Source organism: Thermobia domestica, chromosome 7 (genome assembly GCF_964235325.1).
Source record: "Thermobia domestica chromosome 7, izTheDome1.hap1.1, whole genome shotgun sequence".
Taxonomy (NCBI): Eukaryota; Metazoa; Arthropoda; class Insecta; order Zygentoma; family Lepismatidae; genus Thermobia; species Thermobia domestica.
The window spans coordinates 297,919,385-297,933,556 of NC_137460.1; the positions used below are offsets into that span (position 1 = coordinate 297,919,385).

The 14,172-nt window shown below is 33.9% G+C and overlaps 1 long non-coding RNA gene across 1 annotated transcript; it reads left to right on the forward strand.

The window, feature by feature from the left end:
- The first annotated feature begins 1,669 nt into the window (after nucleotides 1-1,669).
- Nucleotides 1,670-10,765, forward strand: LOC145689099 (uncharacterized). Its single transcript, XR_014132096.1, has 3 exons — nucleotides 1,670-1,811; nucleotides 7,552-7,690; nucleotides 10,331-10,765. It is a non-coding gene; the product is annotated as an uncharacterized LOC145689099 (long non-coding RNA).
- The last annotated feature ends 3,407 nt before the right edge of the window (nucleotides 10,766-14,172 follow it).

Below are 14,172 nucleotides of genomic sequence, written 5' to 3' on the forward strand. Positions count from 1 at the left end.
AATACGTGCGAAGGAGATTTGTCTGCAGAGGAATTGAGCGCTACGAGAGAAATCAAGTTTGTTTTGCGTGAAAGCAGACGCCGTTGCAAGGTGCGGAGATAAAATAAAAAATAAAAATTAAGATGGAAGTAGATGTTCATGGTGTAATAAATTGTGCTTTTGATAAAGATGCATTGTGGAACCAAGCTTATCCAGATTATCACAAACGACACGTCGTGAACAAATTATGGGCAGATGTAAGCAAGGAACTTGGCGTGGAAGGTGTGTATATTTTTCTTTGTTTTGTCTTTAAAATATGAAGATTTAATTAATACATGAACTCCAACTTTTTATTCAATTTATTTTTCCTTTCTGTTCCTTAAATAATGATTTTAGGAATATATGTAATTATTGACAAATATGTTTGAAATAGCAAAAACGGGTTCCTTTTACTCATGGAGAAAAGTTACTTAGAAAGTAGATTGATTCTGTAATCTCTAATTTTATTTAGTTAATTTATTTTAAAGTGAAAATAGTAGCGGTTACCACGAAAGCATAATAATAAAGGGAGCGACATTCAGTCTATTTTGCACACAAACGAAATGCCATTCATCCTTTGAATGTCCAAAATATGTCATTTATCCGCATTCGTCTTCTTCGTGCTCTCAAGATTTTAAGGTACGAATTTTGAACCAAAATATTTCACATTGAAGCGTTGAAAGAGACATTGCAACTTGAATCGCATTCGGAAAGAATGGAGGCGCAGCCTTACACGTCATTCTATTACCTGTAGTATGCAGCGCCAGGGGCAAGTATATGAACCCGTTGCCAGATCTAGCATAATGATGCTAGATCTAGCATAATTTGCATTTCTTTAGGATCTAGCATCTTGCTTTTAGCATCCTACCCAAATCTAGCATAATTTCAGCAAGTTTATCAAAAAGCCGTAAAACCTGAAGATGAGAAACAAGTTGGTCGTGGGAAGAAAAAGAACGGCAGAAATGTATCCTCTTTCATCGATTCATATAGTAGGTAAACCATACAGGCCGTCTTATTTTCCGAAGTAAGTTAAAAACGGCTTTGGGCTCTTTTTTTGTGTGTGTGTTTCTCCAACCACGGTTTTCTAATCCTTTAACTGCGAGGCATGGTCGGAGCTATGGGAGCCATTAACCCCGCAACTTTTTGACAATTTCGCCATTTTTATTTCTGACTTCATGACCACCTTTATTCCTGAAATGAAAGGTCAGGAACCGACCAAAAATTTGCCCTTCCCCCCAGCAGACAATTCCTAACTCCGCTTCCTAACTCCGCTTATGCTGCTAGGTAATTTTCTTTCAAAATATGTAAACAAACACTTTGCATTCATTTATACGATATATACACCATTGAGTCTGGCAACGACTGCACTAGTTTAGTTGAGTTAAAGCTTTGGTGCGTGAAGTATTGAGTTCTATCCACGCATTCTTGAGCTCTGCATATTTTAAGTTACGTTATCGTATCTCAACTTCGTCCTTTTTTTATTTTAAAACTCCTGAAATAGTAATTATGAGGATCTAGCATAATTTGACCGAATCTAGCATAATTTCGATCAGGTTTTGGAATAATTCCAAGCTGTCAGCCTGGCAACGCTGATTTGAACCAGCGAGTTTTGAAAACAAATGAGTGTTAGATATTGGTGGACAATTCGTTTGTGAAGCAAAGAAATTAATACAACCTAATTTTGGACAATTATAGGGAACAGGCCATTTAAATCTGTTTGGGCCAAACTACACGGCATTTTACAGATGCCGAATGGAATGTAATGGAAGCAAAGAAGCTAACATTTGAAACAAGTAAGTGTTTATTTATTAATATATATGACAAATTTCTTCCATTTTCAGGTTAGGGTAAAGCTTTGTATTTCTGTTAACTGAGCATGCAATAATTAAGGAGATCCATTACTACTTGCAGATTGACATAAGGAGAGGTCAGTATAAGGACGGTATGGACGTACAACATAAAAACCAGTGCATAAGGGTAAACTTTACTACAAGACACGCCCCAACTGCGCATCGATAAGTAGGGCCCTTTGAAAAAATATAGTAGAGTAGGGTAAGGTAAAGTAGAGTAAGATATAAATAAGTAGGGTAGGGGTTAGCTTAAGGTTAGGTAAGTTTTGATTCATTTTCATAGAATTATTAATGTGTAATTTCTCCTTTCTGAGTGAGAGATCTGCTGGAGTGGGCGTTGTAAATTAACCCGTGCATAAATCACAAACCAGTTTGGGGTTAAGTTTAGAGTTACCCCTCCGCTTTTTATAAAAATCAGGAAAATTTACAGGAGAAATGAGGTAAGAAATGATAATTTGAATTATTTATTTGATGTTGAGGAATTTAAGTTCGGCATGAGAGTTATGTTTAATACGAGAAAAGATATGTGGAAGTTAGTACTATTCGCCGGATGCGGAAGCATTCGCGGAAGGTTTCAGCAGCATGGTAGTTGTAAGATTTGGCGAACGTGTGTAATGGATGCTCAAAAATAATGAAGAAAACCTTTTAAATTTTTGTAAAGCCAACGGAGTACTAAAGTTAAGTGAAATGTAATAATTTTTAATACTTTAAGCACTGTTTTTTGTTTGTTGCAAAGTCCAAAAGCACCTACAGACTGGAGAGGCAACTCTAATCTTAAGCCCCAGTTTGTGCTAGGTGGCCACTGAAAAGCGCGAGTGCTATCTAACTGAGTCAGGGCAGAAGTGCAGCACGAAAGCCCGAGTGATACGGTTGCGCCCGTAGGGAGCAGGCGCGTCAGCGACTGGGGTTACGCGCATAAACGATGATAGTGGAATAGCACACTAACAGGTATTTATTCCGATGTTGGTCGTCGCCTACTTTTTGGCTAAAAGTGTAATAATTGGTTTCTTTCTTTACCAAAATTTTACATTTAATTCACATAATAATGCCGAGTGAGCGTTAGCGAGTGGAGACGGGTTAGTGCCTTGCAGGGCAGGTTGTTTTCTGTTTTTATTACTGCTAAATGGGAAGATGGGCCTATGTTCTTGAAGGTTGATGCCTTCTTGGTTATGTCACTAACCCTTTACAGTAGACAATATAACTTTCTCCACGTTTCTTTATATTAGTATATATCAGGGTTGGCAAAAAACATGGTTTTTATTGAAAAAAAAAAACAAAAAAAGTTTTTTTGAGGGGGGTTTAAACCAGGTTTGTTTGGTTTAAATAATTTGTTCTATATATTCATATCATATATGGACAGAAATAAGTTTGTTTCATCTTGATGTTATTATGCAACAACTGGGTTATGTTGGAAGGGGTCACATAAGCTTAATGCGGAATAAAAACCGCTTCTCGAGTTACATCCGAGAGAAATTGTCCTCCATTTGAACTCGGAACCAGGAATAATTGGCCACAAATGCGATACGTCTGCCGACTCACTCACGAAGCAATCCTCATAGAAATACGTTGAACTGATCTTTACATGCTTCTTGATATAATTGTCAAGAGTAATTTCAGAAGAGCAAAAAGATAAACAGCTGCACAAGTGAAACTATTATACAGAATTACATATGAACAATTTCAAAGTACTACGGAGTACAGAAGAACTAATTTAGTTCAAGTTAGTTAACAATGACTTTTATTGGTCCAAAGTAAAGAAATACAACGACTTAATTTGCATATCAGTAAGAAAAATGAATAAAGATACGAATTATTTGAGTCAATTTTGGCTCAGACTCATTTATACATAAATAGATACCAAAAATACTTCTCATTTCACTAAATGCCTCTCGTGGGGTCTGTATGACCCCCCCCCCACACACACACGAAGTACGGCGTTTCGAAGTATTTTATCAATAGTAAACATTGAAACGAAACAATATTTAGTATTTTTCTTTGATTGCAATTACATAACAATAATAACAACTACAAAAAAATCACAAACATTTATAAGCTTAAAAAAAGTTGCTTTTGTAGTATAATCTTTTTGAGTAATGAATGGGGAATTTAGGTCTGAGTATAACACGAATAATGGGAGTGAAACGTGATAACTAGAGACCGGATGTTTAGGCACTAAAAACCTGGAAAATAGGCACTAAAAATTTAAAAAATAGGCAGTAAAATAGGCACTAAAATGTAACTCGAAATAATGAAGATAAATACTCAATATAATTAAAAACTAGATTCAAGTCATAGATAATGTTCAAAGAATATAGAAACATACTTCTTTGTTAATATCTTCTTTTATTGTATATATAAAAACGAAGCTTGTTATGCATTCCATATATACTGGGAGTACCGGAAAGATGTGCACATACGTCAAGAGGTGATTCATAACATCAAAAGAAGACAAAATTCTTATAATGTAGTATGATTCATAACATCAAAAGAAGACCAAACGAATTCGTCCGGTATTTCTTATAATGTAGTATGTGTATAATCGGGAAAGATGATGTATGTGGCAAATTTCATGTCAAAAGAGCAGTAAATAAGAACAATAAAACGAAAATAAAACTTTGCCAATTTAGCAACATTTTGTTTTACTCATTCTAATTTTCGTGTTTGTAATTTTCTTCTTCTGAAATTTACTACAAGTATACATTTCCCGATTATATTAAATACATGTAGTATCAGTATCAATAGTACCCTGGAAAATCATTATCAAATTATATTCTTACAAGAAGACAGTTATAGATATGCGACAATCATTTTGGACATGAGTGTACATAGGGATATAAATAAAATATATTTTATTATAGTTTGGTTTGCGCATGCGTATCTTTTGGTACATAAATTAACAAACGAACGTAAGTTTATCTGAAAAGTCGAAGTTTATGCTTTCTTTCGAGCACTTCCGGTTCGAATTTTAAAATTCTATTTTACGGTTGGTAAGACCTAGTTACCCGCTTCTAGAAAAAAGAAATTGTATTGCTTGTGTGTGCAACCGTTCTGTCGCAAAAAAATTCGAGAAACCGTCAAATTTTCAAAAATCACCTTTCTCGAAATCACCATAATTTAAAATCCTGAAATGTTATCAAATTGTTCATCTTTACATGAATAATAAACACACCAAATAGCATTGTCGACCAATGCTTCATGAATGAACTACAGCCTCTTGAAGTTAGCGAAGTTTCATAAACTTCAATATCACCGTCGGCAACACTGAAAACAATGAAAGTGCAACAATTTGATGGTGTTTGTGGTTCACATTCATTAAATAAAGAATAAAAGTTTTTCCTGGCTCCTTTTTATTATTTTGATAAAAAAGGCTCTCTGAAATAATATGAGCCTCCCCCTATTCCGTTTTCTTAAACCGATGTAACCTGAGGTGATAATTACGATTACGAAACAAATTTTAAACTTACTTGAAATGGTTTTCGGAAACAAAGTTTCACTGATTTTTTCCACTCTGAAGTAATTATTTGCTTGCTTAGTGTCTTCTTCGCTAATAGCATGTCACCATGGTAGATGCTCCAATAGGTGTTGGTGCACTCACAACTCCTAGCACGTTGTCGATAGTCACAAAACACTTATATTCTCTTCTCTTATTCTCTTCTGGAAACCTGTACCCTGTTGAAGGTCCATGTGGAAACAAAGAAAGAAAATGAAATGAAATCTTGGGAGTTTTACGTCCCACGTTTATGCCGGTTAGGCTAAAGGAGACAGTGATTGTGAGAAATGAGTGAAATGGTGGAATGTAGAAAGTGGGAGGAAACGGGAGAACTCCGAAAAACCCACGCACACGGTGTTTGTCCACCACAAAGTCCACACGGCGCGAGCTGGGATCGAACCAAGGACCCTAAGCACCGGAGGTGAACGCTCTACCACTGAGCTACCGCGCCTCCTGGAAACACAAAGAACAGTGCAATTTCATGTAATTTATGATTTATTGATAATATTTCTGCTATCCATCACTGGTTATCGTCTCTGCATGTAACAAAAGTTCATTTTAGCAGATTTCTTAAATCTGCACTTTGACTTGCAGCAGCTCGATTTTGGGGAAAGCATGAAGTTAGTCCATGGTGACCCGTTACTGTCATAAAAGCCAAAGATGACTTCGGTAAATACCAGTTACCGGTCGCACACTTTCCCACTTTTTTAATTTTTTTTTTAATTGTCGAATTCGGTTTTTGGCAACAAGGCGAGAGTAATACCCGGAGTTGGTACTTGCACTATACTCACGAATTTTTCTGCAGGTTTAATACTGAGAATTTTTTTCGTTTTCCCGGGTTGCCACATTCTTATCCCCCCTCTCCCCAATACGTCGCAGAGACCCTTACCACGGCCGGTTTCACTGAAAAGCCACTGCTTTATCGGACCTGTCTGCATCTTGGACATCTGAAAGCAATTTTTAAAGTGGAATGCAGCACCATCGGAAATCACTGAAACGGTTTATTAAATTGTAGACACTTATTTTCACGTGTTCGAACCTTTTTCTATAACGTATATTATCGCTTTTCTTCGAGTATTTTTAGAATCTTATTCATAACTATGAGTACGAGCCGAATCGTGTGTTTTGTCATCGCTTATTACGGCAAAACTGTCAGTTGTTTCATAATAATATATCACTCCCGTAAAGAAGGACATTTGCTCGTTTCTCCAGTGATCATTCTGAACTTCCCTTTGCAGAATAACAGTCCAATTTAAGCGAAGTCCACATGCAGTAAAATAGAATTTGTATATTGAAATTTTACACGATGCTTTGCGGTAACATTTTTTTACACTTTCATTGCTTTCATTGTTGCCAACTGTGACTTCAAAGTTAAAGTTCGCTAACTTAAAAAGGCTGTAGTTCATTCATGAAGCATTGGTCGAGAATGCTATTTGGTGTTTATTATTCATGTACAGTTGAATCATCTGACAAAATTTAAGAGTTTTAAATTATGATGTTTTCGAGAAAATGACGATTTTTGAAAATTTTACGATTTCTCGAATTTTTTGCGATAAAACGTTTGCACACAGAAGCGATACTTTTTTTGGGGGGGGGATAAGCGGGTGACTAGGTCTTACCAACCTTGAAAGCGGAATTTAAAATTGGAACCGGAAGTGCTCGAAAGAAAGCATAAACTTCGACTTTTCACATAAACTTACGTTCATTTGTTAATTTATGTACAAAAAGATACGCATACGCAAACCAAACTATAATAAAATATAGTTTATTCATATCCCTGTGTGCATATCACAACAAGAATTATAACTCTACATGCCTCCATTGCTGAATTGTGAGGCTCCGAATTTGACCATTTTCCACGTTTTCTACAATTCATGAATTGTACTTCCCGTCCTTGATGGCCCATTACTTGGTGGGATTTTTTTTTCGAAAAAAAATACGGGTCCCTTAAAAACATGTCTAGTTTCTATTAAAAAAAAGTTTGAACGATATCTGAAATGGTGATGGTACAATTTTATTTTTTATTTATTTATTTATTTTTGCCTCAATTGAAATGGAAGGCACCAGATATCTAATTTAAGTTAAAAACAATGTACGTTTCTCATTAATTTTTAGTTACTATAAAGATGTGACTTAAAATTTGTAAAATACTGTACATATTTTAATTTTTTGCATTTTCTTTTTCTATAATAGATTATTAAAACACATGGTACAAAACATTAGAAATGTTTATTAAGTACTGACCTGTTCCGAGAGATCAGAAAAGATGAATACGAGCTGGTTTTGGAATGAAAATGGTGTTCTTTATGCTATGTATTGGGTAGTTCAGGAAGTGAGTATTTATTGAATATTTTATTATTATTATTCGATATACCCATTAAACCATATAGTTGAGACTCTATTGTATTGATAGAAAGTTGAGACACTATAATATTAATAAATTTTCATAGAAATAGGCACTAACTATACATTTAAATAGGAAGAATATGTCAAATAAAATTTACTGTAGTCAGCCAATGACACCCCAAAATAAATAAACTTCTGTTCTCTATAATATATCAAACGTAAAGAAACGACATTGGTTGATTTGGCGCTTTATTGATGCATTTCGAAGGAAAAAAGAGAAGCAGGACACGAGGCAATGCTTCGAGAAGACGATCCACCCAAGAAAAGAAGAAAACTCCCGACGAGAGCTCACGTCGTGGTTCGGATTCCACGTTAATCAGTAGGTTCACGTTTTGTAAGGCTTCACTGTTCACGGGACGTTAAACTCAAATTCAACTGAACTGAAAGAAGAAAATAGATTCAAGCTGATGAAAGAATTCGCCGTACAGAATTTTGAAACTGTTGACATTGCAGAATAATGCTGGATTTGGCCCATAATTCCGTCATGGAATGTTAAAGTCATGGTAATTGTAACATAAGACAAAGTAAATTATTCAATAGGTATATTAGATTTCACTGTTGTTTCCTTTCCAATTATCTGTGTTGCAAATACGTAGTAATAAGCAGTAATGCAGTGTTATGAATTGCTATGAAGTTATGAATATCCTTTACGTTAGAGATATTGTAAAGATAACTTCACAGAAGTTTACTTTGGGGTGCTGTAGGATGCCTACAGCAAATTTTATTTTAGCCCAATATAGATTCATGCTGAGAAAAATTTCTGCAGGTCATTGTCTCCGATCTTCCTGAAATTAGGATATATCATTCTAAAAACAAAATAATTAGACCCATTTTTCTGCATTATACAAGAAAATATTAGAACTAAATTAAGCATTTGTTGCAACTGAGCCTTTCAGTGCCTGTTTGCCATGGCATTTTAAAGAAAATGTGGATCAAATTTAACCTTTCCGAACTTCTTAATTTTGGGTTGTGCAGTTATTTTTTGAGTTTTAGTGATATTAATGCCTATTTTTAAGGCTTTTAGTACGTAATCATCCGGTTTCTATTTTTGAAGTACATTATAACCCATTTAAGTAGATTAACCTATTTAGATATACGGCTTTGCGTCCAAACGTCCAGCTCCGGTATCACAGGGTGGTATAGGAGCAGAGGGCTGGTGTTATTTATCACTAGCCTTTAAGATATATATATATATATATATATATATATATATATATATATATATAATATGTGTGTGTGTGTGTGTGAGCATAGTGAGAAGGACCACATATACTTCTACCTTATTAATTTATACAGTATGGCGCTAAATTCGGTGTACAAAAGCAGAGGGGTGATTCCTGAGAGTTAAAAAAAAAGTTCCAATAAACATAGGGCGAAAACCCCATCGTTTATGTGTTATAGGCTGCTGAAATCATGGAAAAATGAACTTTAAAGGTTCATAGCTCCAAAACTCTGGGACCTACCTTGGTCCGGTCAAGACTTCACTTAGAACGTAGTATGTTCCCTATCCAAAAATGCGTGTTTCATAATCCTGAGGTGCTTTCACAACAATGTTTAACGAGGGAGTTTGACTACGGGCTTATGATAAAGTACCTCCATAAAAATTGTTGCGTGAGTACCTTAGGATTCTAAAACATGTATTTTTGGATAGAGCACATATTAGTTCCTAAGTGAAGTCTTGACCCGACTTTGATAGGTCCCATAGTTTTGGAGCTATGGACCTTTAGAATTGATTGTTTCATGTTTTCGGCAGCCTATAGCACGTGAACTATGGGCTTTTCGCTCTAAGTTTATTGGAACTTTTTTGTTTGTTTTACTCTCAGGAAACACTCCTCTGCTTTGTACGACGAATTTAGCGCCATACTGTAGGTATCGTAAAAAAAATGTAAATATTAAGATAGGCTTAATCTGCACTTTTTTAAAAAACTTTATATCTCTATTACCTTATGGCTGGCATGCATATAGCGGAGTTGGGATTAGGGCGCCAGAGTCGAGCAGGCAAGCTCTGTGTCGGTTTTCTACATTATTTATTTACAAATACTGAACAAAAATTCAGAATAAATTAAATATTTTAAAAGTTTTTTTCTTTTTAACTCTTTTTAAAGCGAGCTTATCTTCTTTATCTTTTAAGTCGAAGCAGGAAATATAAACCACCGAACGATTTCTGTGTATGAACTCTGTCAAACTCGTAACCCAGCTGAGTTACTTTCCTTCCTTCGCTCAGTAATACTCATGCATCTACAGTTTCCATTTTCATCCTAAGTTAAGTTTATTGTGTTCTGTAATATCATTATTTTAAGTTTGAATCATAGTTTCAATTCTATATCTACACTATAACTTTATTCAGCGTACCAAATTTGAGTGATAGTTATTAAGATATTTAGTATATAACTTCCAAAAGTATAGGAAACAATGTTTTAGTATTTTGGATAGCCTGAGGTAAGATAAAAAAGAACCCGCATAAAACGCTTCGTTTGACTTAACCTTGATTCTGAGATATCTTTCGTTTTTAAATTTTGCCCCACATGCTACAAATAGTAATTTTACGACAATTGCTTTATTTTAGGAGTCCACTGTGTTTGGAGGCTATCAACCGAGATGATTTCAAGGTACGCCGCACACAGGTACTACATAGACGGTACCAAATTTGACCGTAAGTAAGGATGAATCCCAGAAAAAGGAAGAAAGTGTTGTGACTCACCTAGCATTTCAAAGTGTCTTCCTATGTGATGAACTATCATCAGCCTCCCATCATTAGCGCGTGGCTTGCTCAATTTGCAGATTCGACGAAAAACGTTTTATATATAGAGAGTTTGGCATAGAGACATTTAGTATAGGAAGCCCAAAATTCATAGCGTCAACATAACACCAATTTAAAAATATAGACTGAAGATCTAATTAATTCTTATTGACTGTGATTTTTTTTTATTGGCGTAGCTCGCTTCGTGTGATGTGTATGGTACTCATTTAAGCTAATTTGCGTGCATATTATGCTGTTTTAATTTATGGCAGTTAAATGACACTTCAGATTCTAAAGTAATGTATAATATACCTACTTCGTATCGTTAAATATATTCTTAGAGGAAGGTGACAGAGAACTTTTCAAGAAATAGTTTAACTTATTTTCTGTGTGTTGAGGGGAGGGGGGACGTAAGTAAACGCATGATTCTGCTGTTTGGTTTTCGGTGATTGGTACCGTCATCTTCTGAACTACAATACTAGGGTGTAGGAAAGAGTTTGTAAGATGCAACTCTTTTCAAACTTTTCTTACCAAGTAAGTTTTTTTTTAATAAATAAAACTTGTTAAAATTGATACACTGATGAGGTGTATATACATTTCAATATATTATAATGTACGGTATGCAATTAATAGACTTAAATTAATATAGACTTTTTGTTTATGTATTCACATTAAATATATTGTGTACTACAAATGTATACTTAATGTAAAATTTAATAAATCATTACTGTAATTATTCTCAGTAAAATCTACAGGATTTTATTTTATGTATTGTCTTTTAAAGGTTCATTCCTTTATTTGGCTTTCGGTTTGTTATGTAATCATAAGTAATGTAGGATGGTGGAATTTAGATCATTTTAAGGATAATTTCTCTATTATATACGATAACTCAAAGAAATAATCGATTGTATATCGCATTAAACATTTACATGATATAAAATAAGTTATTTTCCCCATTTATCATGTATAAATCTTACCACCAGTGGGGTTCTGTAGTATAGACACTGGTTGCCCAAGTACTTCACAAGTTGCGGTATAGTCAATGCAGTCTGGTTGCTTGAGCACTGACTTCAGAAGTGGTAGAATGAATGACTATTCGGAAACAGTGAGTAGCCTAGTGGTTAATGCATCGACACGGTAAGTTGAAGTTACAGGTTCAAATCTTAGTCCAGTCTTGCATTTTCTTTCTTTTTGTAATTATGTACTTTAGCTTAGTAGACCTGATTTCTTTATACTCGAGTTATTTCATCATGACTTTCAACACAAGGACGACATGAACCACTCACATGTTGATAATTGGGATGTCTTCCTTGTGCTCTGTCATTTATTCTACGCACTACAATAGCTGTTTTAGTGTTATGTAAAACATACAACGAAGAGCACAATTAAGACACCTCCACTGTGGACATCTGAGTGGTCCACGTCGTCCTTGTGTTAAGAGTCATGGTGCAATAAAATGGTTTCATGGTGATATGATCACGTTTTATAGTGATTCTTTATAAGAAAAACTCATTATATACACGTGTTTGTAAGTTTCGTATATTTTTAATACTTCTGTAAGAAACTGTACTATAGCATTTTTTTTTTTTTAGTTCCATTAAGAATACTTTTCACAAAATGCATGTGATTTGTTCCGATTGTTATTGTTCCTCCATATTTTTAAATGAATATTGGCATAGATATAGAATGTGTGTCCGAGATAATTTAGTTTTCTCCACTTGTACTGCACAGTGCCCCCTGTGGTGTCGCCTTGTAATATTAAGGGATTCCGGGTACATGACAAAATATTTAGAAAATATTCAGAGAATATAAGGTAGACAAATCAAAAACATTTTCAAATTATTTTTCTTGGTGTTTTGTAGCAGTAGCAAATGTTAAGAAAATATTAAACTAGTTTCAGACGAATTTGTGCTAACAAAGAAAATATTTACGATTTATTTTTCAAATAGCAATTGATATGTTTTTGATTTGTTATTGTATGTAGTTTCAGAACGTACTTAAAGTATTTCCTAACATTTTCTGGTTTTTGCAGAGAAATATTTTAAATTCTTTCTGAATATTTTTCCGTCATTACCACCATAATACCTACAGTTTGAAGTACATTTCTTTCTTCAACCTATAAGTTAGAATACTAGAATTTATTTCCACAAATTTATGTGATGATAGAAGTTTCCGTGTGTTCTAAACCGGTTCCAACATACACAGACTTCTACCACTCCATCAATTTGTAAAAATGAAATCCAGATATTTTAACTTACAAGAGTTGGAAAACTGTTCAGTATGCATTTCCTTCAGTATTGAAGAAAGAAATGTATTTCAAACTGTAGGTGTTATCGTGGTAATGACGAAAAAATATTCAGAAATAATTTAAAATATTCTATGTGAAAACCAGAATTCGTTAGAAAGTATTTTAAGTACGTTCTGAAACTACATACAATAACAAATCAAAAACATATCAATTGCTATTTAAAAAATGAATCGTAAATATTTTCTTTCTTAGCACAAATTCATATATGAAACTAGTTTATTATTTTCTAAACATTTTCTACTGTTACAAAACACCAAGGAAAATAATTTGAAAATGTTTTTTATATGTGTACCTAATATTCTCTGAATATTTTCTGTCTTGTACAGGAAATATTCTCTAAATATTTTGTCATGTACAGAAAATATTCTCTAAATATTTTCTGTGGTGTACGGAAAATATCCACTAAATATTTTTTGTCATGTATAGAAAATATTTTTTGGTATGAGTGGAAAATATTTTTAAATTGTTATTTTACAGAACATTAATTTTTGTTAAAAATGGATTAGAAATCTTCTTAAAACATTTCAACTAAGTACCAAATACATTCTAAAAATATTTAGAAAAAATTTCTTTATTTTAGACAAATGATTTTCAATGTTATTGGCAAATGATTTTAAAATATTCCATGCGAAACATTTTAAAAACCATTCCGTTAACATTGTATAAAACGTTTCAAATACATTTTCAGTAATGTGTGGAAATGATTCAGAAAACATTTTTTGGAAAACTTTTCTAACGGCGTATAAAATATTTCTACAACGTTTTTGAGTATATTGCGAAAATATTTTCAGTATTATTTGGAAAATGTTTTCAACAACATATGGAATATATTTCCTTAAGGGAAGTAGGATACATTTTCTGAAGGAAAATTATGGTACGTTTTAGAAACGTTTTGAAAATATTTCATTGCTGTGTGGGTAGGAGTTTCCATGAGCAGTCTTGGAATAGTCTCCAAGTATTATTCTCGATAAGAGTCACTATTTGGAATCAGCTGTGAACTACGTTCCAGTGGACATCCATCCACTGTGAGGAAGTCAGAAGACGAACTTCGTAGCCAGAGGTTCGAGTCCCGACCATCGAGGTATGTTTAATACATCTCTGATATTCTAGCGTTGACCAATTCACAAACAGTTGTATGAAATGTGAGTTAACAGTTTTACTTAAAGATCAAACATCACAACATCCTATAAACTTTATTTTAAACGCTAATTGAATAAATGAGTACCATAAAGATAAACAGTAGTAATTATCATTGTATCGCCTTTCGCATGCTGTGCTATAAAAATCCTACGTTGTAGGTTGGTGGAGATAGAAGGAGTTTAAGATATTCCTACCTGCTTCAGATAGTAGGTAGAAGCAA